This window comes from Malus domestica, chromosome 15 (assembly GCF_042453785.1).
Source record: "Malus domestica chromosome 15, GDT2T_hap1".
In the NCBI taxonomy this organism is placed as follows: Eukaryota; Viridiplantae; Streptophyta; class Magnoliopsida; order Rosales; family Rosaceae; genus Malus; species Malus domestica.
Window position 1 is genome coordinate 29,974,690 of NC_091675.1, and position 16,276 is coordinate 29,990,965.

The following is a 16,276-nucleotide window of genomic DNA, read 5'->3' on the forward strand; positions in this document are numbered from 1 at the left end:
ATGGAACTTCGTCGGCCAAAGTTTGTCGTGCCAAGATTGTAACGCGAACTTTTGCCCAATGGAACTTTAAAATTTGTTGGGCAAACTATATTTGCCCGACGAAATTACTGATAATAATTTCGTCGAGCAAAGCATGTTGACTAACTTAGCCCGACGAGGCCAACTTAGTCAACGACCGAGTTTTTTTCATTCCACGGTGCATGCATGGAAATAAAATTAAATAAAAAAATTGTTGCCCGAAGAAAGTTTCAGCGGGCAAGTAAAATAAAGAAAAAAAAATTAAAAAAAACCAAAATACATGCTCGATAAATATATTCGTTGGACAAACTTATTAGTTTTTTTAGTTTAAATTATATTTAATTTACAATATTTAATTGTAATTATATTTCATCACTTTAATTATATTAATCTCAAAATTTATCACAACACAGAAAAATTTATTGAATTATATTGAGATTGAAATGTTAGTACACCTATATATTCTAAAACTGAAATATATATATTCTCGGTGACGCATTGTCTCTTAATCGATGTCGAACTACTTGAGTCTGGAAAATTTTCACCTCTAGAAATTACAAGCTCTGAAAAAGACCGCAGAGCTAGTGTCACTTGTCCATCCTTTGCACATAATTTGGTTGTGGACAATGACGAAGCTAGTGTAGACCTAGGGGCGAATGCCCCCACTCATTAAAAAAAAAAATTCATGTATGGTTTGCATTTCAATTCTCAATGACTAGCCCTAAATAAACTAGAATTGAAAAAAATTGGTAGACAACTAAACTAATCTACTGTTTTCATCCCCAATGCCTTACCGGATGACAATTTAATTAATAGTTAATATAATGAGAGGCTTTGGATGCAGTCCTTAGTCATGAATATTCTTTGATTGAAACCTTGTTAGTTTTTAATTTTTGATTGAGATCCCTGAAATTAATGTAATAATTTATTTCTATGTACGTTACTATTTTTTTAAATTAAAAATTAGAAATTTTAGTTGTTTGTATAAATGAGATTTTAAATAAAAAACCATAATTTGTGGGATTAAAAATATTAAAATATAATATACTATTGTGTGTGTGTGTGTGTGTGTGTGTGTGTAAACATGGGTACATTCATCAAAATTAACCAAAAAAGCAAAACATGGGTACATTCTTCAAAATCACAAAAAAAAGGAAAAGAAAAAGATATTAGGCTTAATAACATTAGTAAATTTCTTCGGTTAAAGTTGACATAGATACATTTTAAAATCAAAGAAAAAAGAATGTACCCATATAAGTTTAAAAATGGATTAGAAAAAAATTGAATAGATTTTATATTAAAAAAAGGGTACATTTTACATATAACAAATTTGTATATTTAAGAATGAGTACATTTTAAGATTAAAAAGTTTTACATGAATGGGTACATATAATTAGCATGGGTACATTTAGCACAATAAAAAGTACAAATAAAAAAAATATATGGGTACAAATACAAATAAACTTTAAAAAATATGGGCACAAAAAGAAATTAATATATGGGTACAAATTAAAATTGAAAAGAAAATTGGTACAAATTAAAAAAAATTACAAATTAAAAATGGATACAAACTAAAACTAAAAATATATGATAAAAAATTTAGTCATAAATATAAATATACTAATTGTAACATTTTTAACATTAAATGAATATATTTAGAAATAAAAAATATTTTATTATTGAAATAATTAATGATTTATTTCTACCAAGGACCTTGATAAAAAATTGAAAATGAATAGGATTTTAATCAATGGAGTAGTAAAAGGAAGGATGAGAACCTAATTTTTCCTAATTTAAATGTGCCTCCCCATTTTCCTAACCCTAGGTCGTTAATCCTCAATAACTCATCCCACCACGTACAGTTTCCAGTCCTCATCTTCTCCAGATTTTTCCTCTCCTTTCATTCAACCAAAACTCAATTGAATTGAAGTTTGATAGATAGCGTTGGAGTTCAAGTAATCAAGTATCAAAATTCGACACAAGAATTTTACACCACAAGGTGTTTTATATGACTTTACTTCATTAATTTGTTTTTGGCATTACAATTAGAATTTAGCTTTCTACTTTAGAGATCAATGGATGAATGATAACATAGCTATTTTTATAGAGAGAGATATTTGATGGTATTGATAATGATATTGTCATGCAAAGCTTTCAAAACATGAAAATGAGTCGATTATTCTTGTAATATGTTATTTGAAAAAAGTAAATGGATTAATTAATTGTGACTTTGTTGTTTGAGAATGTTCCCGTTCATACAAATCTCTAACTTCGTCCCTGGCTGTGGATGGATCAGAGCTTTATCATGAGATGGAAAAGTTTGGTAGTAGTTAGCAGCTTGTGCATCCACTCCTTGAACCGAAGAGTTCACAACTAGGTTATGTAGTCGGACATAAATGGCTCTTCTAGATCGATCTCAAATTTGTTCTTAAATAGCCAAAAGAACAAGTGTTAGTTTGAAAAATACAATATAAATAAGTAAGATTAATAAAAGTATTAAAATAGAAAAGAAAAAAAAAACACACATTCAAGAGCGCTGCCATCATTGCCTCGAAGCCGAGATTCTTCCATCTAAAGCAACATTAGGATTAAGGGAACTTTAACGAAAAGTACCCGGTACTGTTCACTTTAACGAAAAACCACATTTTTACACTAAAAAGTCAATCCTGATACTATTCACTTTACCCTTTATTTTGTCCTTATCATTAAAACTCAAAGTTTTCAAGCCCTTTTCATTAGTTTTCCTTAGGATTAATTGGGTGCTGGTCAAAGGCTCTCCAACGGTCAAGTTAGTAAGCAAATATCTGAGACTCAAGTAGTGGCTAGAGAATAGGCTATGCGATAATTCTATGACCAGGGATGAACCATACAAAGGTGTATTTATATTAGTCGAGAAAGAGTCATTTTAGGATATAGAATCCATATTAAACCGTGAGAATTCCAAAAGATATCTAGAAGTAGATATTGATCCTCTTAGAAGTGTGATTAATTATGGTGCACTCCAAATCACTAGATTGTAGGAATCTCCAAAAACATGGCAAATTCCATACTCGATCAGGTTTCGTATCTAGCGTAACAAGCATGGTTTATCTCAGCAAAGTAGATGAACATCATGGTGATAATGCTTATAGCTTTTGCTACAAAGACACGTGTCTTTGAGATGCCCATTCACTAGTTTTTGCATGTAAGAGGTGAAGGCATGCAAACATGCAAATGGTATGAGAGGAATTAGGCTGATTAACATAATAAATAGGATATGAAACAGGTCAATGTAGAAAAATGATGGAGCCAAATATATTGGGTTGAGCTAATAGTTCAAAACTTGGGCTTAAATATTTGATCCAAATATAGGTAAGTCCTACTAGTTGAAAATATAAAATACAGGTTATCACACTGCATCTGATGTGCCTTGGTGTCATCTGAGGGTCTTCAGTCCTGTAAAGCTAGCATCCTGTCCGTAGTGGTGCGATTGACGATTTGGCCATCATGAGACAAGCTAGTACTAGGATCAGCCATGTCTACTGGAGTTCAAGTAGAGGTTGGGTCGATGGGTTGTCCGTTAGGGTTATGGTGTTAATATTACCATAACTTGAGATAGAGATTTAAGTTTACGGGTGGTCTAGGTGGAGTTCTCCAAAGCCTTCATTCTTTTCTCCACATCCATGAAGTTTGCGTGGTTCTCCATGCAGGAGGTATTATAGGCATGCTGCAATTTGTCAAAAAAATAGAGTTGATTGGTGGCCATAATTTTCCAGGACGGAGTAAGGCTAATCTGAATATAGTTACCTCAGAAGTCCAGTCATAGACTTACCAGCTTCGTGCAGAGCTGTATTAGACGGAGTAGGGTGCCACCATCACTCTACTTTGGAGCACTAGGCAGAAGTCCTAGCGACTCTGCTAGATGACCATGCTTGGTCAACAAGACACACGATCTAATCCGATACGGACACAATCAGATTCTATAAGTCTCGGAGTCCCTACAACTTAGGGATAGGCGTGCGCTACAAGTAATCACAACTTCTAAGATGATGCAATATCTACTTACTAGATATCTTCTAGGATTCTTCTGACTTAGAACGAGGTTCTATCCTAAAAAGGTATATCTCCCACTGTATAAATACATACATCTAGGGTTTATCCACAGTAACGCAATCTATACACTTGAATTCTCTTGCCCACTGCTTAAGTCTCAAATCATTCACTAATGTGGCTGTTGGAGAGCCTTTGGCTGGCACATTGCCTCACCTTAAGGTTCACATATGGTTGTTTTACTGTTTTGTAGGTTGCTCAGGTTTACTCGTAATGTGTTCAACCACCGTTCACAGAGATGCGCAGATTTGGTTCTAACAGTGATCTTCATCAAAGTATCACATACCTATTCCATATAAAAATGGGGCCTTTTAGCACGACCATATGCGTCATTTGTGGCTGGGCTTCCATCAGGTGCTTGGTCTATGCCAGTATTGACAGAGCTTTCTTCAACGTTCATTTGTTAGGGTAAAGTGATCTAGTGGATAGGTTCTTGAGTTTAACTCTTAATGAAATAATTGATTGTTGAAATCAAATTTGCGCACCACCGTGAATGGCAGAGATGCTTGAATCCATTTACCTATAAAAGAGCACACAACCGTGAGCAAGCCTAGGACTAGGAGGTGTGTCGGTCTAAGGTTTTCCTGTTGGAAATGTGCCCTAAAGCCAATCATATGATGACACTTTACGGACATTTCACATGTTAAACTAATCTAGTTTAATATAAAGGGCAAAGATTATTGTTTAAAGCCATCGCATATAAATGTTATATGCTTAAACGATAAGTCCAAGGAATATGTAAATGGGAGAATGCGATCTAAAGAAGTTAGATTCATGAGACCATTCTCTTTCGTATACATATCCTAAACATTCTTGATCATAGGATTGCCAATTGGGCATTGACAGTCCATTAAGATCAGTACGTGCTATGTCTTCTCTTAGAAAGAGTGACTGGTCTCGAGCCATTGGTATGACTGACACCAAGACAAGCATGTAGGTGCTCAATAGAGAATGAGTCCACTAAACGCGATCAACAAAGAGTTCTCATACTCATGTCGCATGAGAACTCATGGTTGGGATAATGCAACGTAGTCCTTTGACCTAAGGCATCATAGTTGTGTTGTGGTTAGGTCCTTGATCATTGACTATGTCAAAGTCACTCCGTCAAAGGGTGTCCATGGCAAAGTTGGGGTTAAGCCACTTAGCCATGGAGGCAAGTGAATGCACAATAAGGAATCTCTAACCTTCAAACCATTTGAGGGAGAATACTCTATGATATAATTAAGAATCTCTGGCCAGATTATAAATGATATTTAGGAAGTCGTTCCAAATCATATTCAAGGTAATCAAGTAAAAGAATCATATTGGATAGTAGACATGAATAAACTATCAAACCAAACAACGTGGTCAAGAGTATTGTATTAGAGAATGACTGTATTGCATTATAATCTTAAATTGAATAGGTTATCCACCTCTTCTGATTAGCTTGGGTAGCCATGATATACTGGTAGGTGTCACTCATGGTTTGTGGAAGCCCTAAAGGTGTATAATCACTAAAGGGAGAATTGAAAGTATGTTTCAATTCACAATTGATTTGAAGAGTTCTAATCGCCCACTGCCTCACTAAAAGGACCTTAATGGATCGTACAGCGTGTAAGGTAAAGATTGAAGAAACAACGGAGATGAGTAAGGATAATTAAATGGTTTAATTATTTATGCCTAGGATTAATTAGTATGTTAATTAATCAAACGAATAAGTTCGTTTTTAACTTTTGAGTAATTATTCGACCTCAAGGCCCATTGGGCTTAGAACCGTCAAACCTATTAACTTAAGTTGTATGACAACTTAATGACTAAAGAGTCAAAAGGGCCCATTGGGCTTAAAACCGGCCATATTGTAAGTGAATGGGTTTTGGTTCTTTTTGTCACTTAAGTGAAGTGACTATATAAAGGACTTTATAGCCAAAAAGTTCATTAGGGGTTTTCTAGAGAGAAAACATGAGAACACAAAGCTCTCTCTTCTCTTAGGAGACCGGCCACCCTAGAGGAAAATAGCTAGCAATCTTTCTTCCTCTAGGTAACTCATCTCTTCCTTAATGCTCTCTGTGGATGCAAATTTCTTCCTCCTTGATCTTGGACAATTTTGCACCTACAAAACAATTAACACCTTAGGTTAAGGCCAAGAGCCTCACGCGCCCACGATGAATGGGGGGGGGCTTTGGCCGAAGAACCTCTGATGCCAAAGTTAGAATTTTAGAGAGAAAAAGTGTTTAGAGTGTTTAGTATTTTTTGCAAGAGGATTGGAATGATCTTTTGGTGAAAATGGGAATCCGTTTATAGGGATAGGGGTGGCCGGCCTAGCTAGGGTTTTTGTGTTTGATTTAGGTTTAATTAGCCAATTTATTTGGCTATTTAAACATAAAATGAATGTTTTGGTGGTTTTTGGAATTAATTGGCTAGTTAATTAGGGTGATTAAAAAGGGAAAATAGTGGAAAAGGTGGAGAATATGATGGTTTACTTTTCTTGATGGGATTGGCCGGCCACTTTAGTAGTTTTAGGTTTGGATGGGTGTTTCAATTGATAATTAAGGGATTGATTAGGTAATTAATCCCTTAATTAGTCAATTATTATGATTTTAGGAAATATGAAGGGAATAAGTATATTATTTAGCTAATTGATTAGCTAAATAATGAAATGGGAAATATATGAATAAATCAGGTTTTAAGTTGATACCTATTTTGGGCACTTTTGACTTGGTTGAGGGATAATTGCCTACTGCTTGCGCGTAGGAATCCCAGTATGCCTCAAGGGTATTCTTGTCCTTTTTTATCCAAAGATCCATGTGTCGCCTTGTGATTATTTTTGGCTCCACAAATGCCCCCACACCTGTTGGGATGCTCGTAAGAAATGGCAGCAGGTGTAGAGATCTTATTGCTTCAGGAAACGTTGGATTGCTTCCTATTTTGATGTTGATTCTCTCTTTAATTGGAAATTAGGTCATTCTAGGAAAGGGAAATAAACTTCTCTCAAAGCCTATTTAAGTCCACCTTAAGTGGGTTATTTAATCAACTTTGAAGAGAAATTTATTCTACCCTACAAGAGAGAGAAAGTTAGAGGATATTTGTTCCCCATCCTCTAGCAATCTTCTACATCTTGCCCGTGCAAAGGACCGTCTTTCGTTGATTTCTTCGTCTTCTCCGTGCTGCACCGATGTAAGAAAAACTTAATTTTCTTGCCTTCTTCTTGGATAATTTAATTTTTCTTGCCTTCTTCTTGGATAGTGCTATTGCGGGGCAGCCGTCGGGGTGGTGCGGCACGTCGGCTGGCAGGGGCCAGGAGTTTTCTTAGCATGGGCCGAGGAGATGTCGTGGCAGGGACCACTGCTTGGGCAGCTTGGCTTGGCTTGAGCCAAGGGCAGCTTGTGCGGCTGGGGTAGCGGATTGTGGCGCTGGGGCGCAGTGCTAGGCGAGCCGCATGGCTCATGTCCTTTGGGCTCTTGGACCTGACTTGGGCCAGGTAGGTGATTGAAAGAAATGAAGAGGTTACGGGCCTCATGAGCTGCTGGAATGTTGGGTTGAACTCCCCTGCTGGGTACCACGAATGGCGTTGGCTACTTTAACTCTCTTCGTCAGGAGAAACGTGGGCTGCTCCCAAAATAAGAGGTGAATAGGATCAAGGCGGATGCATTAGCTCGTCCAATCACCGTTATGGATCCTGCTGCAAGTGAAGGTGGGAAAATGGATCTTCCTTGCCTGCTCAACAGATGCCGGCTGAGAAAAAACCAAAGACTTCTTTCGTTGCTTATGCAAATGATGAAAAGTTGATTGCTACTTATAATCAAGTGATTAATTTCAAGAGAATCGTCGATAGGCTTGAACCCCAAGTGTTGGAACTTCAAGGTGTACTGAAGATCAACGAAAGTTTGAAGAAAGAAGTGGATGAGCTGCAGCGCGTCCATGTTGGTATTGGTGAAGTAGTTGGAGAAGTTGGTGCCCAGGCTGGAGCAGTCGAGGGTGATGCCGCTGCTAAGAGCTTCGCGACTGCTGAAGGTGTGGCGACCGAATAGTCGTGGGATGTCCAGGCTGCTAAAGTGTAGTCATCTAGGTAGCCTTTAAGATTTTCTTTATTTTTCCTTGTAGCTCTTGTTTTGCTTGAACTCCTTCGGCCTTTGCTAATTGTTTATAAACATGTTTTCCTTAGCTTTTCTTCATTTTTGCTTCTTTTGTTCATGCCCTAACCTTTAGACTTGATAGACCAGTGGCAAGCATGATACTTTTTTATAAGCAGACAAGCTCGCGTAGCCTATGCAGCCGTAGGTGTTGGTGTAGAACTTTGCAAAGTTGTTAGCCATTGGGTTGGCAGCCGAATGCCTCACTTACAGAAGCAGACAAGTCCGCGTAACCACTAGGCTGTTAACCTTGACTTTCACCAATTCCGTAGGTTGCGTAGCAAGTATCACAACACTTTAGGACTTGGTGTAGGTTGTTCCGCGCTTGGCAGAGGTGAAGCTTATCGACTACGTATCATGTCGGCAGTGGATAAAACTTCGTATATGCGTGCTAGCTTGTTTAACCTTTCACAAGAATGTGCGGTTGTATAAGTCTAGTGCGACTTTACTGCTCGAAGGGCAAGCCGTAGGCAGTCTTCCGGAATCCGTAGGCTACCTTAGTGCACTCGGTAGCAGCTTTAGGATTCCAGGGCAGCCGTTCATCAGATGTCTTGCGTAATGTGCCCTCTCCGTCTCTAGAGCCCGGTTCCCCACGAATTAGGCCAAGAGCCCCAAAATCCTTCAGTTAGCTAAGCCTTGAAAAAGACCATTACGGCTACTTCTAGGAATCCCGACGTAAGCCATCGTGAATCTAGTTATACTAGGGCAGCCCGGTTCATCCACGTCTGGATATTCGGAGTGTAGAGTTTATCCTCCCGTTCTTGGAGAACTGATCCATATGGGTGTCGGGGAATTGGTTTACCCTCTCGTGTTGGAGAGCAATTAGTTTACCCTCTCGCACTAGAGAGTATGGTTGGTCATTCGGGGGGCGCAATTCCTGTGGTAAGTCCCTAAGAAGGGCGCGGTCTTCTTTTGAAGTGTAGGAGTGATCAGCTGTTGTAAGCATGCAGCCAAGCCAAGTCGTGATTACTTCTAAATTCCTCATTGCAAAACAAGTTAAACGAACGAGAACTTAGATGTAAGGTAAGAACTGCATAACAACTGGATAATCCTCCGCTGGTGAGGTAGTGCCCGTCGAGCTGCTTGAGTCTTCGGGCTTTGATGTAGCGAGAGGTCACACATGGTACTTCCTTAGATTGTAGGCGTTCCACTGTTTTTTGATCTTTTTGTCGTTTTATGGTGGCGAGGGTGTAATTGTTCTTGCCACCTACTCTGCTGATCTTGTACAGACTTTCCCAGATGAGATCCATATTTTTGGAGCCTTTTCTGCTGGCAGAGATGAAGGTTTTTCTTATGACCAGATCTCCGGGCTGGAACTGCCGGATCTTGGCCCTTTTGTTGTAGCTGGAGAGGAGCTGATGCTAGTAGGCTGCAATGCGAGTGATAGTCTGTTCGTGCCTCTCTTCTGCCAAATCTAAGCTTGTGGCCATCTCCTTTCGGTTGCTCGTCTTTTGGTTGTGCGATATGCCCATAGACATCCTTGGAGTTCGTCTGGCCATTTTCTTTTCTTATTGGTGGGGGATTTTTTGTGGCAGTCGATGATCATCTTAGTGGATGCTTTGACCCGCCTATTGCCTTGAGGATATCTTGGCGTAGACATGTGCTGCTTGATGCCATATTTTTAGAAGAACTTCGCCAAATCTTTGCCCACGAATTGCGGGCCGTTGTCGGTGACGATGGATTAAGGGATGCCAAATCGACAAATGATACTCCTTCATATGAAGCGCTCTATGTCCGTCTGAACCATGATCGTCATGGGCTCTGCTTCTACTTATTTGGTGAAGTAGTCGGTTGCCACGATCATCATGCTTTTGCCCCTGGTAGTCTGGTTGGTGATTAGCTAGAACTCGGAATGAATGGAAAGCTTTTTCACTACTAAGTCTTTTGTCATTCGAAGGCCTGCTAGTGGGGCTTCGTACTCTGCTTCGTTGTTAGATGCTTTGAAGTTTAGAGTGATCGTCTGCTTGAGCATTGAAATGTCTAGGGTGGTAAGAACCACGAATGCTCACGAGCCTTCGTAGTTGGATGCGCCGTCGACATGCAAACTCCAGAAATCTCCATTGAGGGATCAGGTGTGGCTAAAATGTGCTCGGCTACCTTCGGGGCATTGTTGGGCCGAGTTGTTGCGTTCGTCAGAAAACTTTACATCTGCCAGGGTCTACGCCTTTATCGTCGCCGGTTTGGATTCGGCGGAATAGTGCGTCATGATGATGACTGCTTGCGTTTGAAGGTAAAACTTAAGCTTTTGGGTTACAACAATTATCGCCAAAGTTAGCTTTTGAATTTTTAATAGCATCGAGGAGAGCTTTTGAACTGTAGAATACAGGTAACTGTAGAATACAAGTAGTCGGGCCCCCAGCTATTCTCGCATGATGGTAGAGCTTATTGCTACTTTAGATACCGTCAAACATGCGAATAAGTCATCCGCTGCTTCTAAGGAGGTGATGTCGGGTACTTCTTCAAGTCCTTGAATATGCATTGGCGAGCCTCATCCCAAAGTGTATGCTTCTCTGCCAAAGCAAAAGAGTCTGCCAGAGTTAGATCTTCTTTCATGATCAATTTTTTGAATAGCGGGTGGTCTGCTGGAAGTCCTTTTTGGAAGGCTGCTCTAGCTATCGAGTCGTTGCATCCGACTATTTTTACCTTCTCTACTTTGAACCTCTTCACATAGTCGCGAAGCGACTCCTTTGGGTTCTTCTTGACGTCGAACAAATGGTCAGACTTCTTTTTGATCGAGCGATAAGATGAATATTCTTTGGTGAAAACCAAAGAAAGTTCGTAGAAATTCCGGATGGATTGTGGCGGTAGGGTGTAGAACCAATCTTGCGCCTTGCCTTGTAGAGTGGTGGCGAATATCTTGCACATGAGATCATCGTTGTTTCGATAAAGGATCATTGCTCTTCGGTAGCGCTTTAAGTGTCTCTCCGGGTCTTCATCCCTTTTGAAAGATGTGAAATGTGGCATGCTGAACTCGTGTGGAGGCTCTGCCTGCTCGATCTTGTTCGTGAAGGGTGACCTGCTTATGTTGGTCATGTTCCGTCGTAGTGCCTCATCGGTGACCTCGTTGCGTTGAAAATCATGCAATCGCTTGGTCAATAGTCTCTCTACTTCTTCCTAAATTTGCCTTTGTTGGGGTAGTGGAGCTATCGGCTGCCCCCAGCCATGACTTGCTGGTCTAGGCTGCTCTTCCATGTGTTTGGCTCGTCTATGTCGCGGATGCAGTGCATGTGGTGCGTTCCTAGCAGGCGAACGAGTTCTTCGCAGGCTGCTGGTTGAACTTGAGCTGGATTGAGTGACTGTTTCTCTCCGTCCGTCGTGCTGCCTACTCTGATGTGAGGTGGATGATGCTCCTTGTGGGCTTAGCTGCGAATAGACAATTTATCCGGAAAGTTGCTCATGTTGACTATCGGAGTATGACCCCAACCGTGAATATATACTCATCCGTGGGCCTAGTCGAGAGTGCGTGCTCCTCCGCGCGCTAAGACGGGAATGTATACTGCCCAAATGTTCGGCTCGTGGCTGCTTGCCGGGACGCTGCTGGAAAGGTCCGTCTGCCCTTGTCCTACTTCGGGATACCTCGTCCGGGGCACGTTGGATCCTGATGCATTGCAAAAGTTGATTCACCAAGGTTGTCTATTGTACAAGGGTGCTCGTCAACTCTATGACTTGTCGAGACAAGTGTTGTTCGCCATTTGGATTGGAAGAGCTTGGAATGAATGCGTCTCATTGGGCAATGGAAGGGTGGTAAACTCCGGGCGCGAGATTTGAGTTGGGAAATGTCAAATCCGCGAAAAAATATGGTGAGAATGCCCCCGGCTCGATGGTAGGTCCGGATGGTTGAGATAGTCTTGGGCCGACTTGGGCTGCTTGGAAAGCCACTGGAGCAGGATGGGCCGTGAAAGTGGGCTGCTCGACCGGAGCTGGCTGGGCCACGAAAGTAGGCTGCTCGTCGGGAGCTGGCTGGATAACGAGAGCAGGTTGCTCGGCAGGAGTAGGTTGGGCTGTGAGAGTGGGCTGCTCGACAGGAGCAGGCTGGGCCATAGGAGTGGGCTGCTCGACAGAAGCAGGTTGGACCACGGGAGTGGACTGCTCGTCGGGAGCAGGCTGGGTCACGAGAGCAGGCTGCTTGGCAGGAGCAAGCTGGGCCGCGAGAGCAGGTTGCTTGGCGGGAGCAGGTTGGGCCACGGGAGTGGGCTGCTCGACGGAAGCAGGCTGCTTAGTATGTGATGCATGCAAATGCGAGGCTTCGGCCCAGGCCCGTGCAAACTTGGATGGCACGACTTGGGCCGTGGCCTTGGTGCAGTGAGCCTTAGATGGCACGGCTCGAGCCGTGGTGAAGGCACCATGGACCTCGCCACGGTTGGCTACCGAGGTAGTCACCGTGGTGGTTCCCATGGTGGAAACTGGTGGTGGTGCTGCTGCTCCACTTATTGTCGCATTTAGCCTCACGGATCTCCGCAATCCCATTTCTTGAACATTAGAATTTTCACTTGTGGAATTTTCTAACCATTATATTTTGCTTATACGTTTTATCAAAGAACCTTTCCAAGTAAAAAATTCTAATAATAAGAACGTATGAAAAATATTCAAATGGACTAGAAAATAAAGAAAAAACATTTTTGTGCGAGAGTCTTCTACCAGTATGGATTTCAACTCTCAATGAAATCACCAATTTGTGGATGCAAATTTCTCCCTCCTTGATCTTGGACAATTTTGCACCTACAAAACAATTAACACCTTAGGTTAAGGCCAAGAGCCTCACGCGCCCACGATGAATAGGGGGGGCTTTGGCCGAAGAACCTCCGATGCCAAAGTTAGAATTTTAGAAAGAAAAAGTGTTTAGAGTGTTTAGTATTTTTTGCAAGAGGATTGGAATGATCTTTTGGTGAAAATGGGAATCCATTTATAGGGATAGGGGTGGCCGGCCTTGGTAGGGTTTTTGTGTTTGATTTAGTTTAATTAGCCAATTTATTTGGCTATTTAAACATAAAATGAATGTTTTGGTGGTTTTTGGAATTAATTGGCTAGTTAATTAGGGTAATTAAAAAGGGAAAATAGTGGAAAAGGTGGAGAATAAGATGGTTTACTTTTCTTGATGGGATTGGCCGGCCACTTTAGTAGTTTTAGGTTTGGATGGGTGTTTCAATTGATAATTAAGGGATTGATTAGGTAATTAATCCCTTAATTAGTCAATTATTATGATTTTAGGAAATATGAAGGGAATAAGTATATTATTTAGCTAATTGATTAGCTAAATAATGAAATGGGAAATATATGAATAAATTAGGTTTTAAGTTGATACCTATTTTGGGCACTTTTGACTTGGTTGAGGGATAATTGCATGCTGCTTGCGCGTAGGAATCCCAGTATGCCTCAAGGGTATTCTTGTCCTTTTTTATCCAAAGATCCACGTGTTGCCTTGTGATTATTTTTGGCTCCACACTCTCCTTGGTGTGGAGACTTAGAGGTTCCATATTTTGGGAGCTTGGAGAATCCATTCATCCATCCTCCTCCAAGAAATCCATGGAGCTAAGAAGTAAGGAATGAAGGCCCTCTCTCTTGGGTGATTAGCCTTTGCTTATGCAAAGAGGAATCAATGAAGTTATAATATTTCTCAACTCACTTTGTTCTTGAGTTGAGTCTTGGTTCACCACAATTACTAGGCCTTGAATTTCATGGGTAAAGTTTTATTTTTGAGTGCATACAAGCATGATTCCGCCTTTTAATTGTTAATTGCATGCATTGATGCTACTCAAATGAAATAGTTTTCACAAATATTTCCTTTATTTCCGACGGTCAAGTTAGTAAGCAATATTAAGACTCAAGGAGTAGGCAAGAGAAGAAGTGTGCAAAAATTGTGTTACAAGAGATGAACCCTAGAAGGGTGGATTTATACCAGTCAAGGAGATAACCTTTTAGGATAGTTGAAATTCGTATTAAACCGGGAGAATCCATGAGGATATCTAGGAAGTAGATATTGTATCCTCTTAAGTCTGTTATTACGTACAGCTCACGCTAATCCTTAGATTGTAAAGACTACAAGATTATAGGAAACCTGCTGATTCCTACTGGATTTGATTCCCGAATCTTGTTGAACAAAAATGGTCTATCTTAGTGAAGTCAACTGACTTCGCCCACTCATTTCAGGGCAGGATGATGATGGCATCACTGATTCATTTAGTTAGCTATGTTATAGAGGTTGTTGAGTCCATGACCGAACTTCTGAGGTAGGCATACTCTTATCCGTCTTACGCTGGCCCTGAAAAATTATCAATTTCTGAGGAAGAGAGCAACGTAGCGCTGGGTGGAAGAAGAAAAAAATTGAGGATGAGAAAGAGAAGGCCCAAATCTTTTTATGGTTTCTCTTAAGGGTGGGTTTGGTTCCGTTCGGTTCGATTTTTGGCCAAAACCGAATACCAAATTGAAATTACTGTTTGGTTCAGTTCAATTTTTCTTCGGTTTTGGTTTTTTTCGGTTCGATTTCGGCCTGGTTCGGTTTTTTCCATGATTTTTTTTTAATCTGGAGCTTGAACATGCTTCCCTGCCTTAAGCATTCTCAGTGAGAAATAAACCTACAACATGGAATCTAAATTTGCAAGAACGGTATTCTGAAATCGACAATGAACTATGCATTTTAACAGAATCCAAAAGGTAGCAAAGCAAAGCTTTACACACAAAAAAAAAAAAAAAACAGAAACAAAAGTTAAGTAGTAGTCAGTGGTAAATGAAAAAGGCATCATACTTAAACAATTAAAGCGATGAGTGCTTAGCAATACGAACAAAACTTGAGCTTTGAGATTCAATCTATAAACATGGTTTCTGTTATTAAATTATTTGCACTAGGAGAAACACAATACTGCAATTTTACAATGAGTACTACAACACAGTTTATTCTTTTTTCTAGTTCATTCTTTTTTCCAGTTCACCTAGAAAACCAAGAATTAAACCTTTACCTCCATCTTGCAGATCGAACAAAACTCGTTTCGTCAAATCCAATGAACTTGCAAAGGAGAACAAAACAAAATGTTGAACTGTTGAAGGGAGGTGGGAATTGGAGGTTGGGGAAGTGGGTAAGCTTGATCTGAGGTAGGATTTCTGGGTTTTGGTTTTGTTTGGTTGGAGGGAGGGAGGGGGAGGGAGAGAAAGAAAGAGATGGGAATTGAGAAATATGACTTTTTTTTCGGCTAGGTTAAGAGAAGTTGGGATTGGATGGAAGATGAGAATTGATAACCTATTAGGATCCCGTTTTATAAATATGCCACTCATAAGGTATTAGCTAGAAAAACCTTGCTATCAAAATGGTTTAAGGGGAAGATACTCAACTAAGTGGGAATGGGTTCAAACCCCCTTGGGTATATTTTTTTAAAATTTTTTAATGATTAAAATATATTTCGGTTCGGTTCGGTTTTCGAACCTCAAAAATCGAAACAGAACCAACCAGATTCGGTTCGGTTTGGTTCGACATTTTCGGTTCGATTTTTTTTTCGGTTCGGCTTTTTTTGCCTCGGTCCGGTTTTTTTGGTTTTTGGTTTTTTGAACCCACCCCTAGTTTCTCCTAACGAAAACGTTTGCTAGGCAAAGCTAAGAACACTATCAAGTAAATAAAGTATTTATGAGGTTTTTGATAGGGCATTGTGGACCTTTGCCTAACGGTTAACACACATTGCCCGATGAAATGGTTCATCAAAAAACTTTCTATAAGCTGGTGAACTAAACTTTCGTCAACATAATACAAGACAATTTTTTCCTTTGGCGCCAAAACATTACCCTATGAAATAAACTATGCCTTGCGAAATGTTTTCGTCGAGCAAAGCCTCTAACAAAATCCTATTGACCAGGTTTGCCTGATCACTTTTTTTTTCGCCGGGTAAAGCTCCTTGACCCGACGAAAAGTGGTTTGTCAGGCAAACTTTTGTCGAGCAAATGGTAGTTTCTGGTAGTGGAAGTAAAATCATAATTATTTCTTACAACTCGTGAATCATCGGGTTTGGCTGGTTCTAATGGTATTCTTTCATGATCATTTTGGTTCATGCCTAGGATGTTTTTGCTAGTTCTTTAGG